At 43.5% G+C, this 22,492-nt stretch overlaps 2 pseudogenes; both read right to left on the minus strand.

Annotated features, from left to right (window-relative positions):
• Nucleotides 1–767: 767 nt before the first annotated feature.
• LOC147988306 (uncharacterized) lies at nucleotides 768–6,529 on the minus strand (annotated as a pseudogene).
• Nucleotides 6,530–7,487: 958 nt separating this feature from the next.
• LOC147988307 (uncharacterized) lies at nucleotides 7,488–9,686 on the minus strand (annotated as a pseudogene).
• Between the last annotated feature and the right edge of the window lie 12,806 nt (nucleotides 9,687–22,492).

Genomic DNA, 22,492 nt, shown 5'->3' on the forward strand with positions numbered 1-22,492 from the left:
CTCTCGCTTGCCTATCACCTTGGTTCTCACATGCCCCATGAACCACTCCCAATTATCATCATGCTCCGAAGGCACCTAGGCAAATGCCACCGGCAACACGTTATCATTTGAAGAGTGGGCCATCGCCACCATCAATGTGCCCTTGTATTTTCCGGTCAAGAATGTACCATCTATAGACAAGACCGGCCGACAATACGTGAATGCCTCGATGCATTGTCCAAAGCTCTAGAAGGCACGGCGAAACACTCTGTCATTTGACTCCACCCGATGGCGCATGCCCGGGTTTCGATGAGCAATGGCTGCCAACATCTTCGGCAGAATGTTATATGCAGCCTCATAATCACCATGCAACATCCTAATAGCGTTTGCCTTGGCCATCCATGCCTTCTCATACTTGACCGGGTATCCGAATAGTTCCTCAATCGAACTCATGAGAAACTTGACCTTCACGATTGGATCATGTGCTATTTGATTCAACAATTTGTAGCCTAGATACTCAGACGTGAGTTGACGGTGTCCTTTGCTTCGGCCGGCCTTGTCCGGGGGTATGCACGTGTGAGTGCCAACACAACTCTTCAGCACCCATTGCCCGGTTTCTTTGATTTTTCTACCGCGGACCTTCCATTTGCAATCTTCTTGGTCACATATGACTGTGTACCAAACTTTTTGATTTGAATGACCAACAACAAACGGCCCATGGTTCCTAATGGCGTAGTCACACAACCATATCTTGAACTCTACCAAAGAACCAAACTTGATGCCTTTCTTCAAATGAGCATTCTCATCCTCATTTTCTGGCCGAGGATCACAGAATTTGGGGCACTGTGTTGGCCACCGTTAACAATAGCATTGTCTGCAAGACTGACATCCCTAAACAACGGCGGCCCTCTTTCCTTGCCGGTCAGCTTCTTGTAGATTTGATTTTCTTGCACAGTCAACCCATCCTCATCCAATTCTTCCTCCGGACCCTCGTCATCCGAGTTATACCCACACATACGGTTATAAGGGAGGGTACGGTCCATGTCTTGTTGCCCCACAATGACATCCAAGTTTCCAATGGGATTGTAATGAATCTCTTCAATCTCCGCGTAAGCATCCTCTTGAGCAACAATAGCATCATCATCAACATGACCACTAGCATCTTCTTGAACAAGAGGAATAGCATCAACTGGAGTACTATGGCGCTAGCATTGATATGATCTTCATTGGGTTGGCTACTTGGTGGTTGGCTAGAACAATTGGGAATATATACCTCTGCACTATCATCATGTATTGGGGAGGATGCATTGCGATTCAAATCAATTTGCAAGGGAGGAGGAGGATCAACCTTTGTGGCAAATATCTCAAGAGACTTGTCTTGTGATGCGTCTACTTTGTCCTTGTACACATTCCAATGCAATTGGGAGGTGATGGGCATACTCTTTAATCGAGACTTTACTCCCAATCCAACGTCATACCTCCCAATAAGCTTAACCTCGGCATTTGGGTCATTCCAATGTAAGACGCTTCTCACTTTAACTACAAGATCATCAAAGCTTGGACTTGTGTCAAAAACCATAGCCTCTTCCCCTTCATCGTCATTTCCAAGCATAAATGTCGTCTTGTCCAAATAATGAACATTTACGAGCTTATGCATCTAAGAAAATTGGAACAATAAAATCAATCCATATATGTCATCCAACCAACTCAAATGGACAAATAAACTAAATTATGCACAAATTGGACAAATAACTACTATTCATAATAAAGTTAACCTAACCCTAACCCCAAACATAACCACTATAACCCTAACCCTCAGCCTAACACTAACCCCTAACATAACCCTAACCCTTGCCATAAATGAGCCATAAATGCATCATAAATGTGTCATAAATGCACACAACAAGATCAACACCTAGGATTTGCAATAAATTGACCAAATCCACACAAAACAAAGATTTCAACCAATTAAAAGGAGGGTAAATGGCGGAGGTACCTTGGGTGATGAAAATGCCCCGGATCCACCAGTGAAATCTCAAGCAAATGGAGGGGATCTAGGGGGGGGGGGGGCTGTGAGGGGGAGAGAGGGGGGAGAGGGGCTGAGCACGGGGAAGAAGATGAGTGGGGACGAAAATTGGTGGTGGGGCCCACAAACCAGCACCTCCCACCCTTATCCACCTCCCAGGACCCTACCGTCAGGGGTGCTGGTGGTAGGCTTCAGTACCCTACCGCCAGGGCCCATGGCGGTAGGCCCTTTTCCAAGTCAGCACGAGCCGACGGCCGTCAGTCGCCGTCCAGGGACCTACCGCCAGAGCCCATGGCGGTAAGGCGTGCAACCCTACCGCCACAACCCCTGGCGGTAGGCAAAAGGGTCAGATCCCGAAATTTTTCCAGAGGGGGGTTAGATCCTGAATTTGTTAGCCAAAAGGGTCAAAACATGAAATTCTACCGACAGAGGTGGGTGACGTGGGAGATGAGCTGATACATAGACTCAGAAGGGTCAAAGAAAGGCGGTGACTTGACAATAGGGTATGGGCTAAAAATAAAGATTTGAGATGAAAAGGATAGATAAGACAAAAAGGATTTGAAATCTACCTGTAACAACTTCATTGTCTACAGGTCTTAAATCATGTGAACCTATGTTTTAGTGACCACGCATGAAGCCTGCCGGGAACCTGAACCCGACCGCCAAATCCATGCAATCCACACTCATTGATCGGCCCACAACTCTTCATAGGAATCCAACTGTGCTACGAGGATCGATCAGGCTAGACATTTCAGAGGTGTTGACTGTTGACCTTGATCGATACGATGAGAACGTTGTGCTCCACGACCTAGAGGGAGACGGCCAGACGGCCAACACCATGCCGTCATGGGGGACCACAAGGTCGCCGGCAGGCCCCGACGCTGCCGCTGCCATCCGCCTCCATCAACGCTAGCTGCTTCCGTCCGTCGCCGTCTATCGTCCTCCGGCTCACGACGTTGCATGTTCCAGAGTCGGGACCCGATGATGGAGCCTCACGCCATGTATGCATGCGCTAGTAGTTCTACCTGTCCTGTACGCCGGACTCGTCTTTGATTTCTTTGCTTGTCCGCCTAGGTTTAGCCGTACTATAAAAATGATTCCAAAACAACACAAATCCAATCCTAGCTGGAGCCGACTCCAATCTATCTATACTATATATATATATGTATATATATATATGTATATATATATATATATGTATATATATATATATATGTATATATATATATATATGTATATATATATATATATATATATATATGGGGCACCTAGGTGCCTGGGCACCTAAGCCCGCTATAGTAAGTCATATTCGTTGTTGCATGATGTTTAATCCATGACATGATGGCTTTCCAAGTTTTATTTGCATGCACTACAACCATCATCGATCAATCATTGCTTTCCAAAAAATAATATACTACCGGTTCCAGCAATGGTTACTTTCCAAATGAAAACCAGATATTGCTTTTTCTATATTAATGCACTGTATTATTCAGTCCAAACATATGGCGTGCCCACATATGTACCCAACATATTTCTGGTTATGTATGTATATACCTAATGAAAGAGAAAAGATAAGTACATAACCTCTAATTTTTTAAGATACCAGAATGACCTAATAATACGAAACATCGTCCCAAAAGATTTGTACGTATAGTTAGGACGTTCTCACGTCTTTTTCTAATATTTTACATTTCAACGTATCTAGTATTTTTTTAAAGGTAGGGTCACACTTTTTGACGACTATTTTTCCTATACAAATTAAGGTGATCAAATAATATAAAGTGTGATCCTAATTATTTTTTACTTTTATTAAAATGTATGATGCATACCAATACCCACACACAAATTTTTACTTTTATTAGAAATATACAACATACTCACATAATCCCATAGTATATACCCAACGAACTTAAAAATAAAACAGTATACCTAAAAATAACTCACTAACATGTAAACTTAAAAAATGATATATCCAAGTCCCAACGTACTTATTACCCGATTAGAACATACGATATTCCTATAAATGAAATAACTCAAGTGCAAATATACCCGATGTGTATGCACACGTATATACCCGGCTATGTGAAAAAGGGTACGGAAATGTTAGGTATCTCGTCAACGTATATAAAGTAAAACATGGCTACGTATATACCTGCCTACATGAAATATAGCATCCATAGGTATGTGGTACCCAATGTGTATGCACTGGTATATACCCGGCTATGTGAAAAAGGGTACGGAAATGTTATAGGTATCTCGTAAACATATATACAGTAAAATATGGCTACGTATATACCTGGCTACATGAAATATGGCACATAGATATGTGATACCCAAAGCTGTAAAATGGTTGGGAAAGAAATAGTCACTACCAGAAACTCGACTTTTCCCCACGGCTAGAAACCCACAGGAAAAGTAAGATTACCGTCAGGAAATATTTTCCTGTCGGTCAGCCAACAGGGAAACTCCGCCAGGAATAAAGCGACAGGGAAATGTTTTTTTGCCTGACGGTGAACCAACAGGAATTATTTTCCTGGCGACTTTTCCTGTCAGTCACCCCCAGGAAAAATCCTTATCCGTCAGGTTTAGAAATCACTTACTGTGATGGTGCCCGTCAGGCAAAACATGCCAGGGAAAGGAAATTTCATGTCACGGTACCCCACAGGAAAATGCATAGCATCACATAGGATTGGAAATTGAGCTCAAGATGATTGACCATGCATTCAATCAATGAAGCCATCCGCTTAACACATATTAATCAATTTTTCAACAACAGGCAAACATCCAAAAACAATCTAGAGACATGACATAGAAGTTCCATACATATATTTGAGCAAGAGTGCCATACAACAGTCCAACACTCATACAAGTCAGCAACACTTAGTACTGATCTATCACACTGATCACCACTAATTATCATCCATCACACTGCCCAAAGCAATGCAGTGATAACAAAATACATGGATAGGAAACCTTCTAGGTTGATGATCAGGGACATTACATAAATACATATCACTCCATAGAAGTGAATGCAACAAAAGGATAAGCAGCTAAAGTTTGGCCAGGAGCATATGGTACTACTACACACATCCAAAATATCATAAAGTCCAGTAGTCATTAGTTGGCATGTAAGTAGACTAGTGACATCCTCCTCTGGAGGCACCATCAAGATTGAAGCCACAATTGTTATCGTCACCACCAATGTTCTCACCATCATTGTTGATTTCAATGTTGCCATGCCCGGCGTCATGGTCCATAGGGCCATCCTCTGAACTAACATGAGATGAATCGGTGTTTCCCTACAAAGTCATACACAACTTGATGAGAACAGGCACATAAGAACACATGATTTGAAGATATTTCAGTAATGTCCAACCATTTTATAAAAGGGCAGGTCTTGCTTTCAAATTAACCAGATTTCAATAGAAGCAAGCTGTTTACATCTCTGCCTTCTGGTGTGCTTCATGTTTCTTAAATCTTTTATCTAAAATGCATAAGATCTCATAATCGCATACACCAACGAACATAATAAAATATAGAAGGTTCACTATCAGCAGAAAAGAACATGGCCAAGCCTGCTAAATAACCACTTAATTAGAAAGATAACTTAGAACTAAATAATTACAAATTCTTAATCATGATATGAAAAGGAAAAACCGATCTACAGCTTACTTAGCACGCTGGCACACATTCATACAAAAGAAACATCTAGAAATACTCCTAGCTTGAACCAACAAGACAAGCTCCAGCTAATCAGAACTTTATAGGCAATCAGCAAGCAAGAGGTTTTACTAGCAATAAATGATAGGTTTCACTGGCAGTAGGCAATCAACAAGTAGTATGTTTCACTAGCAAACAGAGAGCCAACAAGAAGTAGGATATACTGACCTGTGTATGAGCATTAGATCGACCAAGAAGGAAACACTCCGGTAGCTCTTCTCCCATCTTTGCAAAAACCATCTGCCAAGAATAAAGTATACCATGGATTATGGTAAAACATATTTATTCAAACTTAAACAAGGATTCTAGTAAAGGACATTTACATTACCTTGAACGATTGGTCGTGCATTTCTGTTTTCCTTTTAGACTCTCATTTGCACGACGTAATTGCTCATTCTCTTGGATAGCATTCCGGTAAGCAATGGAAATAGATGGCTTCAGATTTGTTGTCCTAGCAGCGGAAAGAACAGCAGCTTTCTTCACAGCACCGGATGCAATCGCTACACGGCCATGAGGCATGCCACCTGATGTGTTGTACAAGACCCTTTCATCCAAATCTATGTCCTGCCAATTCTCTGGATATGCTTCCTTCATACCAGTAGAATAATCATCCTAGAACAACAACAATAAACTCATGTCGCACATAAATGACAAGCTAACACAAAAAAAAGGATAAGAGAAGGAACATACAAGGCGTTTTTGTGCTTTCTGGCTGCTGATTGCACCACTATTGCCATTTTCATCGAGGTTTTTCATACCAGATTTCATCACAGCATATGTGTTCATTATGGTGGCCTTCTCAGGTCCAAACTTATGTTCCTACAAGTGCAAACAGATAGTTAAGTGAAAGCATGCTACAGCCACTAAAGATAAATTGCAGTCAAATGTATATTCAGTTCATGTCTTACCAAAAATTGCCTATACTCCGTGAATGGTCGTGAACCTCCGCGATTTTGAGCAACATCTTCAGATTGCAAGAGGGATTTTTGGGCTCTGCACCTTGCTTCCTTGAACTCTTTTGAGCACCAATAACTACAAATGTGAGGCCATACAGTAGGACTAAACCAATCAACTCTGCTAGCTAAGTATTGTTCTAACGTTAGTTCCCTTGCACATGCCAGCTTGTCATCAAGCTCCTCTCCTTGGTCATCATAATATACATGTGTTTTAAACCAGTCAAAAAAATCCGGACCGCGGCCTGATTTCCAACCATTTAATCTTAACTCACGAATTTGCTTTGGTGTGGGTTTGGTTCTGCTCTTCCATTGTTCTTTATCAAATTGTCTGGCAATAAAAATTTTGGTATTAGTTGTGTAACAGAAAATTAAAAACTAAAGAGTTAACTTATCTAACTTGAATACGTACTTGAAGAAATCATCCATCTCTGGTATGTTGGTTAATATATATAGGAGAGCAACCTTGTACTCCTCTCTTGTAAGTGTACGATATCCCCGAGGGCTAACGCATCGTCCAGAGCATTGAAATATATCAAGATCACATGCAGGGGCGAAAGAAGAGGCTCCATCATCATATCGAGGTGCCTTATTTCTAACTGAATGGGCTTTAGGATTGAAGTACAATGATAGAAAATTTGTGGTCTCCTCAACTAGATAAGCTTCAACAACAGAACCCTCAACGCGAGCCTTATTACACACTTTTGGTTTAAGATTTCCAATGCATCTACATGTCCAGAGCAGCAACTTTGGATTAAAAATATAAACATACACATAGTATTTTATATGATAAACTAATAGTTTCATATTTACCTCTCATAGGGGTACATCCATCGAGATAGAACAGGGCCTCCTAGTCAAGCCTCATAGGAAAGATGTATGATTAAATGTTGCATGGGATTAAAGAAACCAGGAGGGAAGATCTTCTCTAATTTGCAAAGAAGCACAACAACATTCTCTTCCATTGAACGTACAACATCTCTGCTAAGTTGTTTTGCACACAATTGCCTATAGAAAAAACTTAGCTCGGCCAAACACAACCATATATCCTCAGGAGGGAAGCCACGGAATGCAGCAGGGAGCAAACGCTCGATAAAGATATGGTAGTCATGACTTTTCAGGCCAAAGACTTTTCTTTGAAACAAATTAACTCCACGTGATATGTTCGCTGCATATCCATCAGGAAACTTTAGTTCTCGGAACCATTTGAGAATGGTTATAATGTCGTCCTTACCAATGCAAAATGGTGCCATTGTCTTAAACCACTTTCCATTGTTCTTAAGCTTCAAATGCATATTAGGACGATCACAAATGTCAGCTAAATCTTGCCTTGCCTTCACATTATCTTTGGTTTTGCCAGGTATATCCAAGCATGTGTTCCATATTGCTTCAGCCACATTTTTTTCATTGTGCATCACATCAATGTTGTGTGGGAGCTTTAGCTTCGGAAAGTACTCAAGTTGGGAAAAGCAATTTATGTGGGTCCAATTGTGCAACTTGCCATAGTTTTCTGTATCAGCTACATTGTTGTACATGTGAGCACACAACTCCTCTCCCGTTAGACGCCTTGGTGGCCCCTCAAGCACTACTGTGTTCTTTCTAAATGCATTGGCTTGGTATCTGAATTCATGATCTATATGCAGAAAGCGTCTATGGCAATCAAACCAACAAGGCTTATGTCCATGTTGGAGCTGAAATGCATTGGAATCAGTCAAGCATATGTGGCAGGCTAGCTTACCATGGGTGCTCCATGCAGCAACCATACCAAGAGCAGGGAAATCATGGACCGACCATAGATACGCAGCCCTCATAGGGAAGTTCTGCTTCAGAGAAGCATCCCAAGTTTGTCGTCCCTCCCATAGTTCCATAAGTTCATCAACTAAAGGCTGCATCAGGACACTAAGTTTGTTCCCAGGATGTTCAGGACCTGGAATAACAAGGGACAGGAATATGTACTCTTTTTTCAAGAGCTTGCCAGGAGGGAGATTTAATGGAGAAGCAAACACTGGCCAACATGAGTACAGAGCACCATTTAGACGAAACGGTGTGAAACCATCCATTGCAAAAACTAATCTCACGTTTCTTGGGTCTCCCGAAAATGAGGGAAAATCCTTATCGAACTGTTGCCATGCTTCCCCATCACATGGATGAACCATGTTACCAGAAGTAGAAGGCCTATGTGATCGCATATCTTTTGCTGTCTCCTCATGTGCATATAGCCTTTGTAGTCTTTCTGTAAGGGGGAGGTACCGCAGAATTTTACGTGGAACTTTATTCTGGCCTTCTTCATAGCGGGATGTACCACAAAAGTCACACTTTTCTTTATGCAAGTTATCTTTGTAGAACAGCATACAATTGTTCTTACACACATCAATTTTCACATATGGCATACCTAGGCCCTCGATTAATTTCTTGGAATGGTAGAAGTCCTTCACCATATTAGACTCTCCGGGGAGAAGTTCATGGATAAGTTGCAAGACAGCATCGTAGTTTGCAATGGACATGTTGTACTGTGACTTTAAAGCTAGCAAACGAGCAATAGCAGAAAGATGTGAGTGTGTTGTGTTCTCATGGACTGGTTCATCGGCACTAGCAACCATCCTATAGAAGGCTTGGGCAGACGCAGATGGCTCCTCCTCAATAGGTGGGGGGTGCGGACCAGCCAGGTCAATTAACATTCTGTCCATCCGGTCAATTAAGATATCCTCATGATCTAACGAAGGCCCAGCCTCTTCACCCCTAACACCACGGCTCTCACCATGTGCAGTCCATATTTCATAGTTTTCCTTAAACCCATTGTAACACAAGTGCAACTCTATTGTGTCCCTTTCATGCCTACAGTGGTTCCGACACTTCATGCATGGACATGGACACTTGATAGTGTTACCTTCAGCTACACCGACAATAGAGAAGGCTTGATCTACGAAATGTTTAGTATTTTCAATCCATTCATTAGAGGGGGCTTTACCATGTTGCCAACCACTATACATCCATGTACGGTCTGCCATAAATAGCTCCGTGTTCATAGATATAAGCACATGAGTTACAAATTATCTCACAACAATGGGATACAACACACAGTATAACTTGCTTATGTAACATACGACAAGCAGTTCATCAACTGAGAAATGACAATGACTAATACTTAGGTAACAGCCAACACATCATCTTATTCATGCGCAAATTACCACGTCAAGAGAAGCAAATAGACTGCTAAGGTGTAAGAGGTACCTTAGGGTTTGCCTTGCACCTCACTGCAGCTATGTTATATGGCTTCCTTCCTTCCTTCCGCCACAAAGATTTCTCAATATGAAAGCAATAGTTACAATGGGCTGGCACCATTAAGCAAATGATTACTTTCATCTCCACAAAATAGAAGAGGAGCAACTTGCTTCTTAAACTGAATGCTTACCGCAAAAATGATTTTTCAAAAGAGGCTTCTACCAGTGACCTACAACTTCAACCACGGATGGATAATACGACAGGTTCAAGCTACAACACATCAAGCATAGAAAACGAGTCAACATGACATTATACTGCAATTCACTCATAAAAGTCATGATCAAATGTGCATAACTACCACTGAGAAAATAATATGTCTCATCTTCACATGCATACACTACATATCCAGAAGGCACATAGCTAGTAAGGGTAAATATATTACATGGATATTAAACATTCCAGTTTTTCAATGACTTGAGAATGGGATTGCTAACATCACACATAACAATACCACCCAAACTTTGGGCTGGCATACAAAGAGCAGTGCCATTTTTGCAACATCAAAGCTGAAAAATCAAAACACTTCAAAGGTAAACAAAGAAAGTCATTCTCATGCATAAGACTAATATTTTCACCAATGAGCCAACAAAAAAAAGAGCATTAGCCTTGCTGTTGTCGGACCTAGATTCTAAATAAATTATATAGGCAAGTGAATCAAGCAATATATCACGTATTCTTTGCTTTTGACGACCAAGGCACAGACTTACCACAACAAATGGAGTAGTTGTTCTGGACAAAAGGAGAGATGATGCAGTTACCGGATGAAAAACAACCCCACGATGGCCAATGGATACTTGCGAAATGAGGTGAACAGAGCAGCAGCAGGTCAGCAAGATTTCTACAACTACCCGCTCTGGGATCACCAAAGAGGAGAAATTAAGGCAAGGAGCAGGGCAGAGAGGAAGAGCAAAGTTACCGTGACGAAGTGGGAGACGATGGGAGGCGATGGGGATGGGAGAAGGGAGACCGGTAGTGGTGGGGTGTATCCGGTGATGGGGGCCGGAGAGAAGAGACCGGAGACCAGCGGTGGTGGCGGGAGGGCCGCGGTGGAGACCAGCGGTGGTGGTGGGAGGGTCGCGGTGGTGGTGAGAGGGGGCGGAGATGGAGGTGGGGTGGGGCGGCGCTGCAGGTGGGGTAGGGGCGGCGGCAGTAGGAGGGCGGCGGCGCTGGTGACAGGCCGTGGAGGTGTGGCTGGATCGGGGGAGGCGGCGGCCGGACTGTGGAGTCGCGGTGGTGGTGAGAGGGGGCGGCGATGGAGGTGGGATGGGGCCGCAGCAGTGGGAGGGCGGCGGCGGCGAGGTCGCTGGATCGGGATCGGGGGCGGCGGCGGGATGTGAGCTGGGAGGAGATGAATGGGGAATGGGTTCGCTAGGTTTCTTTTTTCTCGCTATTTTTATCTCCCGTAGGCTTTCACGCACAGGAAAATGGAACCCGCGGGAAGCTTCCAGTCTTTGGCCCGTGAACCTTCTTGTCTCTATTGGCGCGAGAAATAGAATTTTTTCGCGCGCGCAGCAATTGTTTTGGCGCGAACACAGGCGTGTTTGGGACGGGCTGGGCTGACTCTTTTCGCGTGGGCCAACTCACAGGACAATCCATTTTCCTGTGTGGCACCCTACCCTACAGCAAAATGAGTTATTTTCCTCGCAGCCAGAAAATGCCCGCCAGGCTCTCAAAAAAAAAGAAAAAGAAAATGCCCGCCAGGAAAATATATATTGCTGTGAGGTGCTTCGGGCCTCACAGGAAAATTGTTCACCGTGGGGAAAAGTACAGTTTCTGGTAGTGAGTATCTTAATTTGAAATAATAAAAGTGTTGTACGTATATTATATTATATTATATATATATACAAATAAAAGAAATAGGTATTCTTAGTCCGTCATGCTATATTATAGAAAACCCCCTGATGTTTCTGACATTAAACCCGCAGTACATATCAAATGTTTTTTAAAATAATCATATCTTATAAACCATAATTCCAAATTTAACATTTTATATATGGAATTTGATTAAAGAAATATATAGAATCTGAATATGATGTTATTTTACCTATTAACCTTAAAAAAATACTATCTAGGGTGCAATCTTAATCAACTGTGCATTATCCGTCTTTTTTTCATATCGGTACTGATCCGGATTGTGGATAAACATCTCAGCAAAATCAGAAATGAAGACGAAATTGAAGATCACTTGCCCGTTTCTTTGTACGTATTAAATCTACATGCAAGCCGTGTTTAAATAGAAGACATGTGGAATCTTGACTTGCGCTTTTGTAGGCAAAGACCATCTTTGTTTGGGTCGCAACTACAAATACTCAGATTATAGATCTTTTTTGAAAATTAAGAGCGCGTGGTATTCTTTTCTCCAGTTGCAACGCACGGGCCCTTTTGCTAGTGAGGGCCTATATAAAAATACAAGAGCAATCCGTCCATAGGAAAACCATCGAGTCCTCCCGGCCACATCGACATCGACAGAAACTTCCACGCCCTGGTTGGACCGCCGTCTCATCGTGATGGAGAGCGCAGCAACACCGTCGGCCATCGCCATGGAGGATAGCCAGAGCATCGAGACTTCGTCGGAGATATCCGTGGCCGACGTCCTGACGTCGTTGGAAAAACTATCGGCCGGCCTGGAGAGAGCTACAAGGTACTTCTGCGTGATCAACAAGGTCGACACCTGGGCTGCTGCGTGCTTGGGGCCGGAGCCGGTGGATGCCGCGGCATGTACCAGCACGCAGGCGGCGCTGCTCAAGTGCATAACCGATCCATCCGGCTGCGACTCGGAGGAACCACAGACAAAGGGGAACTCATTAGCAAATTAATTAGGGCGCTATGTCTAGTTTCATTATGGATACCACTATATTAGGTAGATTAGTTTCGAGTTTCTATGATGTACTACGTAGTAACTACTTTCAGATTCGTGTTATCAGCTTTCGGTACACTTGTCCTATACTCTTGTAAGCAGTTTAATTGCTCAGACATTTTATAGGAAATTTTCAAAAATATACACAGTAGGAACGAATTTCTTCCAGCAGTGTACTTTTAAATAGTGAATATAGATCTTAGCAGCTAATTAAATTCCTGGCGCTTTGCCTAAAAAGCAAGTGAACACCGATTATTCCTTGTTAGCGATCATCCATAAATGTTACTCGCAAGATATTAATTAGCTCAAGCCTGCTGAACTGATCTAGTGGGAAAGCCAGATAAGCTGGCAGCCGGCGAGGTCATCGCTGGCTTGTCTAGGGTCTCTTCGAGGTGCCGTGGGGTGTATCTCACCATGACCATGAATATTTATGCTTGAACGACATGATGATGATGATGCCGGTCGTCGCTTACATACATGCATGGCCATGCTTTTGGGCCTGTAGGCTAGTTGTAGCTTCGATGATCCTAATTAGTAGTGGTTACCTAATTTTGCTCGACCTGCCTATATATGTTAGCAACAACGTGTTGTATCATCATTGCACCACTACTGGAATCTGCTTTGACGCCGAGTTCTCTGATATTTCGCCGAGTTCATCCATGTCGGCTGGCCTCGTTACCTGATTAGCTAGTTAGCGCGCTATGTCTAGTTTCATGATGGATATCATAGTTAAATTAATTTCAAATTTTTATGATGTACTACATAGTAACTACTTTTAGATTCATGTTACTTGTTTCGATATAGTTGTCTTGCACTCTTCTAAGCAGTTTCACAGTTTTAAACCAAAAAATAATTGGCGCAGTGTACTTTTTAAATAGTGAGAGGAGTAGCGTTAGCAGTTAAATTCCCGCTCCTTCGCCTAAAAAATATCTACAGGAATTCAAAAGCCTTTCTAGCTGAATGATGAAAATCCCTCCGCCCCCACGTCGCTCCCTTAGGGGCTACTAGGGAAGCTCAACCCTAGCACCACCGAATGTGCCCCAATCTTGACTCTCCACCTCGTTGCCACCCGAGGGACCACCGTTGCACCACACGGTAGCCCAAGGAGGTGGCGGCAGCCTTGGCTGGTGGATCGACGTCGGTTGTGCAGTGAACGGCGCTCCTCGGTGTTGGCCGTCTTCCTCGGTCGCGGGGTTGGCGAGTTGGAGATGGGCGGTGCTTGTGCCATGGGTCTCCTCGATGGAGGCCGAACTAGATCACGAGCCATCCTTTCGCTTCAACCTTGCCAGCCTCCACTAGATCTTGCCTGTGGTGGCCTCTAGGCACCGAAGTTGGTTGTTTATGCATCGGACAAATCCGAGGCATGCCGACCACGACAACAATGACACCCATGGACATTGCCTTCCTTCTTGTAGGTACCGTCCAGGTTGTCCCGTTTCCACTCCTCCCCGTCGCCTCCTGAGGGACCGCTATTGCACCGCACGGTAGCCCAAGAAGGTGGCGGCAGCCTTGGCTGGTGGATCGATGTCGGCTTTGCGGTGACCGACGCTCGTCGATGCTGGTCGTCTTCCTCGGTCGCGGGGTTGGCGCGGTGGAGGTGGGTGGTGCTTGTGCCATAAGGTCTCCTCGATGGAGGCCGAAACATATCACCAGCCATCCTTCCGCTTCAACCTTGCCAGCCTCCACCAGATCTTGCCTCTGGTGCCCTCTGGTCACCGAAGTTGGTTGTTTATGCACCGACCAAATCCGAGGCGCGCTGACCATGATGACACACCCATGGGTGTCACCTCCCTTCTTATAGGAGACGTTCAGGTTGTCCCGTTTCCCCTCCTCCCCCCCCCCCTTCTCGTGTACCCGATGAAAACATAGATGCAGTCTGAATTGGGTGGCAACAACCTTTCGGGCATTGTCACCCCCATGGATGTGCCATCATTGGTGGGCATGCAGTGGACGTGTGCCTTTTCTGGTTGTCTGGATGTGGATGGTAGCTTGGTCGGAGCCCGCCTACCAGTTGCTCTATGTGCAAGGTTGCTCATGTTCGTCTTTTTGGTCATCCTTCGCCCCTAGCCCCTAATCTGTCTGTGTCAGGATCTACCGTTGTGGCGACTTCTGACCAGACGCTTTGGTTGCTAGCTTGTTGTGGGTGAAACCCAGCTAACCCTATGTGACATGCTGCTCGTGGGCGACGTGCCATGTCTAGTTGGGTTGGTATCCCGACCCTCTCGGCTGGGCTCAGGTTTGACCGAGCCGCCTTTCGCGTCCCGCGGGTCGAAGGTGGATATGAGTGCGACCAAACCAGCTAGATCCCCACTATAAAGTCCAAGAAATCCTGGCACAGATGATAAAAGACATTCTTGCATGTCTTCCTTCTTAGGATATGAGTGCGACCAAACCAGCTAGATCCCCACTGACAAGTTTCTTCCTTCTCAGGGTGTTGTAATTTCACTCACCATTTTCTTACAATTTGTACCCTCTGATTCATGTATGTTTGTCACTGTTCTCATGTTAGTGTGTTGTTACCTTGTGGAAGACATTGCTATCACACTTGATCTCCATAGTGAAAAACACATGATCTGCCAAGGGCATTGCTGTTGGAGTTCCTCCTCTTCACTAGACCGTGGCTTGTTGGTTAGGGGTGTCGTGGGGGCTGTTGTTGTGGCCGGCTTGTTTGTCGAGGTTTGGTGGGGTTGTTGTGGTGGCTTTGGGCGAAATCTGAAGTCTTTGACGGGGATTGATGCCGGTAACAACGACGCCCATGGCTGTCCTTATCCTTTTTGAAGGCGTCTCGGAAGATCTTACCCATTCATCTCCGGTTTGTGGTCATGAGGGCAGTGGAGCTTAGAGTTGACTGGTGTCGGCATTGTTGTTTCCTTTTTTTTAGTTTTTAGGTTTTTGCACGGTTGTCCCTTAATCAATAGCGCCATATTGTGGTTATTGGCATAGTTTCCCTTACAAACCAGACCATTATGTTACTTTTCCCCCATTTAATGATATCAGCAGAGCTCCTGCCTTCCACGTCAAAAAAAGTAAGATTAGAGAGAGCGGTCCAAGTCCATGGCATCACGACTAATGCGTGAAATGGGAATATACTAAGCTCAGCTTAGTCTTCAGCTCAATTTTTCAGATCAGCATGTCATAGCAAAGACACCCAGACAAGAACAATTGAGAAATGGAGACATGTACAGGGAAATTAGTAATGGTGGTGACTTTTTTCTATAGAAAAATCGAACCACTAGTGAAGCAGAAGAAAATTTCCGGGAAGGTTATGAAGCAAATCGCTGGACTGAACAAGTTAATGGAACATGATGTGTTGCGTGAGCATGACAGTTCTGAATCGCCCTTGCACAGCTGGAAGTAAACGGGGGTGTGATGACAGCGACACAGGGAAAACAGTGGTGGTGGCTATATGAAGAGTCGTTGGTCACATAATTTCGCATTGATTTCTTTTCTCAACAATAAGAGTTTACATCAGGAGAAGACAAATGGATGCATGAGTGCCCCTTTGGGCAACTAAATTATATATATGGATTTTTCATTGCAGATAATCACTTCTTCCATCCCTTCACCTTTTCTCCACCTTTTTGCCAGCACGTTATACCTAACCCGGCTAATTCCTTATTAACGAAAGACAATTCACACTTGATTTAGTTGCAGTACATTAGGAGCATCATATCCGGGCACCCAAATAATGGTGCCGAGTTGCCAGTCCTGCAATATATTGTGCAAGCTTTAGATATGATGGCAAAACACGAAATTGTAAGTAGACAGTGGGAAAGGACAATTGTTAACCTCTGGACAATCCACCATGGATATCAAACAGCCACTGGGATTTCCGGTTGGGTCTGAAATTCAGAAAAGCTTTTCAAAGTGAGTATCTAAGAGGACAGTAGTTGGAACCATCGACAACACTATTTTCTAGCACAAGCCAATACAGATTTACAGTATAGTAAATGTTATGATATTTTTGTTTTCCACCAATATTTCAGACAATTTGGAGGTGGATAAAGAGGTAAACAAATTAGTATTCATATCCCACTCACTTATTTGATATCCCAGTCCAGAAGGTATATATAGGACTTCCATACATCTCTAGTCTTGGTTAGGACTTCCTATGAAAACAAAACAGTATGAGCATAGGATATATAGGTATGAGCAAGCCATTCAGCAGATAGTTATCATGTCATATTGAACACGTGACTGCACTACAGAATCATGTGACTATTTGAGTTGCATGAGGAACAAAATGAATGAAAACATTGTGCTTGGCTGTAGGAGAACTCACACTAAAAGAACTGCGAGAAGTACGTAAATGTGAGAGTAGTTAAATGAAAATTGCATTTGAAACCAGTTATAGTCTTGAATGAACCGGAGTCAAGTCATCAACTTTCAAGAAGTAGAGCTTAACATAAATTTTATGTCAGCTAGTTGTGGTCACGCATGAGCGTCACCACTTGCTTGGCCAGGAAGAAGAGAGTAGTTCAGGTCCACTGAATCATGAAAATGTGTGAAATCGAAATTGGTCACATTTATCTTTGCCACATGCCCATTCTTGAAAGTTCCCATCAAAAGAAATTTTCTTATTTTATTCTTTGCCGCATGCCCATTCTTGAAAGTTCCGAGGAGTCTTAAAACCATGATTGCACAAGGACAGAAAATGCATTTACAAGTTGAGCACAAGTTCCTTTTTGATACATCTCTGTACACTGTACACTGTACACACGGGTACAGGATCCGCTATACCCGCCTGTGAAATACCCGCGGTTGTAAACAGCTAAAGGTCAATGGCTCAAACTCAGATTCATTTGGCAGAAAACAGACCCTATGGTTACTGATATCAACCCACCGCAATGCTGAGTGTTCAGCCCCAGTTTAAATTAGCCTGGTCCGTACGAGCAGTGCTAGCTGCCACTTTCCCTTCCTGCATCAATCAGGACAACATTGATTCCACACATGTCAAGAGGATCAAATATATTTTCAGACATTAGAGTAGTGACAGACTAATTGATAACATGATTAATTTCGATTTGTTCAAAGTAATATTAATCTAGTATGGCCATGGTTACGTAACAGCTTCAGTAAACAGCATGTGCAGAGCTAGGCAATGCACAGCTGTAATAGTACTACTTACTAGGCATGCTTGTGTTTGCGAATGACCACTGGTCACTCATCCAACAACCGGACCAAGATCTCTAACCAGTGGACGCTGTTGAAGGAGATAAGGATATTTTGCTTCACTTGACTTGCCGCATGCAAATGTAGCTCGATTCGTTTCAGACATGACTAGCATGTTTTTTTTTTGAAGGTCTATCACTAGCATGTGAATGGGTTGTTGTCGCCGCTCTTACTTGCTCACAGCAACGGGTCGTTAGTAGATGTACTGGGCCTGATTTCTTACTTCACTTGTCTTAATTTCCATGGATGCGCAGAGACAGCTGCAATGCCACTGAAAAGTGACAGCGCGGGCTCTCTCTTGCGCGCTCGGCAAGTGAGCGGTTGGTTGGTCAGCTACTCGAGCTAGGTCATGGTGGAACAATGAACCTTGCTGGAATAAACACAAACACCTGGCGGGCAGGTGGGTGGGTGGAAGCTGACCTCATGGCAGTGCGCGGGTGGTGTACTGTTTCGGCCAGCGAGCAGAACAGCTCGACGGCGGCGATGCGTCTTCACCCTTCCCAGCCATACCGCCTCCGCCTGCTCTCCGTGAGGAGCTCGGAGGATACCTTGTTGTCTAGACCATCTGCGATGGAAGTGAGAAGGGAGTTTAGAAGAGAATGCCAGAGAGGATCAGTGTGGGAATGAGCGAGTACCCAAAAATTTCTCGCTCCTCTCACATGTGGCAGTCAGCGCGCAACAACCTACGCGGCGGCGGCAGCGAGGGCTGGGGATCTGTCGCGTGGGGAACAGCCGGAGAGTCCAATGGTCTATTTTTTCCGAAAGTAATAATTTGACAAAAACGTATCCTAACACTGAGATTAACCAAACTCAAATTTATCACGTTGCAATTTTTGAAAAACAATTTTACAGAGAAGCGGTTATTGCTGCACCGAGGCATCGTGTCGCAACACATGTCTAGAAGCATATGCGTCTTCCTCCTTAAACATTTTGGGCACAAGTCTTTATGCTCCTCGTCGACGGCCAAGATGCGGAAGGCCATGACTGTGACCTCAACTACACCTAAGATGCGGACCATGATGCCCATGAGCAGCATGCGGAGCTTAGGACTGCAGCGTCATTGACTCGTTGTCCAGTGGCACAGACACAGGCTCCCGCTTTACAAAGAGAGTGGCGCGGCGAATGGACTCATACCGCCAAAGAGCGAGATGGCCGGAGGGGTTGGTGGCGTGAAAATACATGCATTTGTTTTCCTCCAATATTTCAGATGACTTGAGAGGGATAGAGAGGGATCAAATCTGAATTCATATCACACTCACATTGGCATCCAAGACCATGGTGTATATATAGGACTCCTATACATCTCTTGTCTCTTGATATCTCTTTTTAGGAAGAAAATAAATAAATTGTGAGCATGGGGTATGTGTTGAGCAAGTCATTCAAAATATGTTTATCTTATCATCTGACTAGACTACAGAATCATGTGATCATCCTGCTTGCATGTTTAGGTTAGCGTCCAATGACACGGTAGAAGAACTTAGTATACATGGTACTTTCATATGTACTATCACTCCAAGTGCGGTGCATCATGAAAGTCACATGAAACATGAGAATTGGTTCATTTTAGCTATCATTTCAGGTCCCTGTGAAGAACATCATATCATCCGTGTGATGGTATTAACTATTAAGCCATGTATTCCAGAGCTTATTAACATTTCTTTATTATGCAAGTACACTGAAAAATATAAGGCCTAATAAATTTATACAAGTGAGAAAAAAATCTTGGGTTTTGGCATTACTTGATTCTTCAGCACCTCTCAAGTTTCATCTGGAAAAGAAACCTGAGATCGACCGGATTAAGTGGATTAGAAGAGATCTCATTAGAATGTAAAAAGAAGAATGAAAGGAAAGGTCCACACTTAAACAAACTGATTACATGCCTTTGTGGGGGGGGGGGGGGTGTAAAATGGATTGGGGGTAGAGGGCATTTGAGCCAAGACAAATGATAATTAAGTTTTTATATAATTAATAAGACACATAAATTAATCAAAAGTAATGTGCCTAATTAGACCGATTCCAAATATTCCAAAAAAAAAGATCGATGCAAATACACGTTACATCAATATATGTTACGGTTATGTGCAGTCCATACAAACCTAGCTAATTAATGAGATACATTAATCAAGTACGTCGTCGTTTCACACTCCTCTCAAAGATAGTTTCGGTCTTAGGCAACGTAGTTCTGCACGTTCTTGTGGTGTACTCTTCTCCGTCGTAGTATTCCTCGTTGGAGACTCCATCCATTTTGACGATACTCATTTTGTGTCTCCTCAATGACAACACGACTCAGCTTTGTGGAGTCCGTTATGTACAAGCATTCGGCCAACTGTCTTTCATGTCCATCCTGATGATCTTCTTCATATTCAAGTGCCTCTTTGTCATTCCCACCTTCCGGCTCTTCATCAAAAGTGTTTTCCGCTTCTTCATTTGTTGCCCCTCGATATCGGAAACAATATCCTCCTCGTCCTCACTGTGTCTTGTCCACCATATATAAGCAGGCATAAAATCATGTTTGAACAAGTATATCTTCACATTGCTAGTAAAATGGTGGATCAAAACTATGTTTTGCCATTCTTACGTGGACATAATAACGCTATTTTACCCTTTTGATTCATATCTTCCATCACCGTCTTGAAGAATTCATTTATAGTTTGATATGTGCAATCATTGGATAGATCGAGCTGCCAACAAGGGGTATAAGACAAAATATAACCAATGAGGTCATAGCAAATTTTGGCTTCCCCATGCATCACTAAAATGGAACATATTGAGTGCTAGAAATTTGAAGAAACAAAAATTTGATGAAACATTTCTTAACGAAGTTAGTTCTCCCACCTAGAGAGACTAAGATGACCGGGCTAGTCGTTGATTCATCAAGGTGAGAGAGGCCAGGAGTAATGGAGTACTATTGTAGGTCGTGGGCATGTGGGGAGACTAATCTAGAGAGAGGATTTGGAGGAAGGGAGTGGTAGCTATAGGTGAGAGAGAAGCAGCATTTACAAGGCATGAACTCAAAATGGCACCACTAACTATGATTGTATATAACCATTTTCTGCGCTAGTGAATACATTTATTAGATTTCACAGGTGCATTGCTGTAGCAGTTCCCCTATACGAGTTCCCTTATAATTAGTCTGTCATATGTAGGCCACCTGCCAGTGACTAATCTCTCATCTCATCTCATCTCATCTCATCTCTCTCTCTCTCTCTCTCTCTCTCTCTCTCCCTCTCTCTCGCGCGCGCGTCCACGAAAAATGCCGGCAGAGGCGCGGAGCTTTGGCGACCAGCAACACAGCTGGCGAGGTCCAATGCAGCCACGGCGATCGTCAGATGTGGCAATGGCGTGCGAAGCTGTGAAGTGTCACGCGGTTGGCTCCGGCCAACAATATATTTTTTATAGGGGCAAACACGGTGTTTTTAGGTGATCACCTAAAATATTTTCGGTATAAAGAAGTTGTTGGTGCGTGTTATATATTTGGCAACTTTTCCTAAAACTGGTAGTTTTAGGAGAAATGGAGACTGTTGAAGATGCTTTTATATAGGGCAAATGTTCTGATTACTTGCAAAGTTTCATCACAGAATGAAATTCATGGGCGACGTGGCAAAGAAAACAAATTCAATGCTTCACAAAAGTTATTCTCAAAAACAGTTTGGAGTGCGAATTTTATTTTATTTTTCTCACGAATTCCATGAATGCCATTTCATGATGAAACTTTGCAAGCATTCAAAACTTTTGTCAATGTTTGCCAAGAAGTTCAGATTGTTTTGAATTTATTTTCTATTTCGCGGATTTTAGTATTCATATACCGAGCTCATATGAGCTGGAGCTGAGGACATTTACTAGTCATTTTGATAAGAATGATGTGTGATTGGTTTTTGGAAAACAAGTTTTAGTAGGAATTTAGGAAAACCGGTATTACTAACATACATTTTGAGTAATTTTGAGTAACTTCCCTTTTTTTGCGGGTGAAAGAAAGATTTTATTTCATCAATCAGGACATAAGTCATTCTTACAAATATCAGAGACGTCGCCTGGTCCCGTACCCAACCACACCACGGTGTGACCTTCTGTCCGTCCAAAGGAGGCCAGATAATGGCTTGCACCTTTTTGAGTAACTTCCTTTTTTGTACAGAGCTTCTCAAATATCATTTGACCAAAAACTTTGCAAGCACCTACAACTTTTATTCATAATCATTCCCAAAGTTTTATATTTTTTCAAAAATGTTTTGCTATATTTCCTTGCGTGGGTGTACCGAGCCGGGGTGTAGAAAAATCACTCTCATAGGCTTTTAGAAAAACAAGTTTGGGTTCTGAGGAGTCAGAAACGCCGTGGTGTCGATGAAGCCTTCCGAGAACATGAACCCGTCCGCCAAATCCATGCAATTCACAGTCATTGATCGGTTCACACCATGTCGTGGAGGAGCACGAGGTCCGGCAGGCGCCGCCGCTGCCGCTGCCATCCATCCCCGTCGCGGCTAGCTGCTGCCGTCTGTCGCCATCCAT

The sequence above is a fragment of the Triticum urartu genome, chromosome 1A (genome assembly GCF_056163025.1).
Source record: "Triticum urartu cultivar PI428250 chromosome 1A, HENAU_Tu73, whole genome shotgun sequence".
Lineage (NCBI taxonomy): Eukaryota > Viridiplantae > Streptophyta > Magnoliopsida > Poales > Poaceae > Triticum > Triticum urartu.